The sequence below is a fragment of the Otolemur garnettii genome, unplaced genomic scaffold (genome assembly GCF_000181295.1).
Source record: "Otolemur garnettii isolate 467f Iridium unplaced genomic scaffold, OtoGar3 scaffold00146, whole genome shotgun sequence".
Taxonomy (NCBI): Eukaryota; Metazoa; Chordata; class Mammalia; order Primates; family Galagidae; genus Otolemur; species Otolemur garnettii.
The window spans coordinates 280300-282919 of NW_003852541.1; positions in this window are offsets into that span (position 1 = coordinate 280300).

Below are 2620 nucleotides of genomic sequence, written 5' to 3' on the forward strand. Positions count from 1 at the left end.
CACAGCACTCTACCCAGGGGGACAGCTTGAGGCTCTGTCAAAAAAAAAAGAAAGAAACTGCTTCACACAAAAAAGCCTATCTGCCCATTTTTCAACTGTTTCAAAAAAGTTGTTTGTTTGTTTGTTTGTTTTCAAAAAAGTTATCTGCCCATTTTTCAACTGTTAGATGGTATAGCAGTGCCTAGCCTTTCTCCAGAAATAGCTTATTAAAGAGGAAGGTGGAGATGTTTAGAAGTCATGCCTCCTGTGAGCAGGGAGAGTAGAGTGTTGCCCCTCCTCCCATTTGTCCTGAACATCACTCCCCTCCCTTGCATGTCCATATTCTGCCAGACCCTGAGGCTCACTTCAGGTGCTACCTCCTCCATTGACACTTGGCCTGCCTGAGTCCTCTTCTCTCCCCTGCTCTACTTCCCACTGTGCATCAGAATTAATTTCTCCCAGGCGGTGCCTGTGGCTCAGTGAGTGCAGCGCAGGCCCCATGTGCTGAGGGTGGTGGGTTTGAACCCCGCCCCAGCCAAGTGCAACAACAACAAAAAAAAATAGCCGGGCGTTGTGGCAGGCGCATGTAGTCCCAGCTACTCAGGAGGCTGGGGTAAGAGAATTACCTAAGCCCAAGAACTGGAGGCTGCTGTGAGCCGTGACACCACTGCATGCTACCAAGGGCAACAAAGTGAAACTCTGCCTCCAAAAAAAAAAAAAGAATTAATTTCTCCTTTCTTTTAATTTTCATGTACTTCATGCCTCTTTTTTGTGCATTTTCCATTTCTCATTAGTTATTTACGTGCTAGACGATAAGCTCCTTATGGCTATGGACCATGCCTTGCTCATTTGTTGAATCAAAGTGCCCAGGTATTGGGCTACTTATGATTTTAGGAAGTCACTGCTCTAATCAGCTGGCCTGGAGAACCTCAGAGGGGATGAATTTAATCAAAACCACTGAAATCTGAACTGCTCAGAAAAAAACCCAATAATGTTGTTAGCCTTTATCTGTTTGTTTATTGTCCCCCTTTTCATCCTTAAATATTCCTTTATGTACTTTGTATTTCACCTGGTTCCAGATGGGGAAGAAAGAAAAGGAGGAAAGAAGCAGAACTCTACATCATACCACTACCATATTCCTTCGCTTTCTAGTATGTTGATGTATTTATGTGTTATCAGAATTCTTGGTTTTCTTGAAAGGTCTTATCTGCTTAAAAAAAAAAAAAAATTCCCAGAGGACATTTTGGGATTGTCTGAGAGTCTGATATTGTCAGCACTGATGTCATGGTCGTGTCTCTGCATTTTGGAGCTGGGTTGGAGCTTACTTCATAGACTCGTATGAGGTCCAGATAGGTTGAGAGAGTGGTCTGAAGGGACAGGTAGGGATTACAATAGGCTAGAACTTGTCTTTCCATTCTGTCACATTACCTGATCAGTATTTTTTTAGGAGATGAGGTCTTACTAGGTTGCCCAGGCTAGTCTTAGAACTCTGGCCTCAAGCATTACTCCCAAAGGGGTAGGATTCCTGGCGGGAGCCATGGTGCCCACTGGCTTGACCAGTCTTGGGAGTTCCTGAGGGGTATTCCTCTCCCTTTTCCTGAGTGAAACCAGTCTTTGCAAAAGGCAGTCTGGGAGCCCCATTCAAAGGTAGCTTCCATTTCAGAACTAGAGGTTGAAAATGTAGGAATTCTCATAGAATTGGTGTCTAGGAGCATGAAAAGGATGATTCTTCTTAAAAGTTTGGTAGAGTTCAATTCAGCAAACGTTTATGGATTACCTGTTGTATTTTGTTTTGTTTTAGACAGAGTCTTAACTGTGTGGTTCTCAGTAGAGTGCTATGGCGTCACAGCTCACAGCAACCTCAAACTCTTGGGCTTAAGCAAAGAGTTTAGTAGTCCTCAGCCTCCCAAGTAGCTGGGACTACAGGCTCCCACCACAACGGCTGGTTGGGGTTTTTTTGTTATTGTCATTGTTGTTTAGCAGGCCCTGCCCATTGCATCCACCAACCTCGGTGCATGTGGCCAGTGCCCTAACTGCTGAGGTACGAGCTATGAGCCTTGATTAACTGTTAACATTACTGTCACTAAGTGGGTGCAATGGACAAATAAGACTTTAGTCTAGGGCAGTGCCTGTGGCTCAAAGGAGTAGGGCACCGGCCTCATATGCCAGAGGTGGCGGGTTCAAGCCCAGCCCTGGCCAAAAACTGCAAAAAAAAAAAAAAAAGACTTTAGTCTAATTAAGAAGATTACTTTGGGGCGGTACCTGTAACTCAGTGAGTAGGGCACCAGCCCCTACCAAGGGTGGCAGGTTCGAACCCGGCCCCAGCCAAACTGCAACAAAAAAATAGCTGTGCCTATAGTCCCAGCTACGCAGGAGGCTGAGGCAAGAGAATTGCCTTAGTCCAAGAGCTAGAGGTTCCTGTGAGCTATGATGCCAGGCACTCTACCAAGAGTGACAAAGTGAGACTCTGTCTCTAATAAAAAAAGATTATTTTGTAAACAGGTAATTTTTTTTTTAATTGAAATAGGTAATTCACACTAGGTTTGGTGGCTCACGCTTGTAATCTTAGAACTCTGGAAACCTGAGGTGGAAGGATTACTTGAGGCCAGGAGTTCAAGACTAGCCTATGTAAGAACAAGAT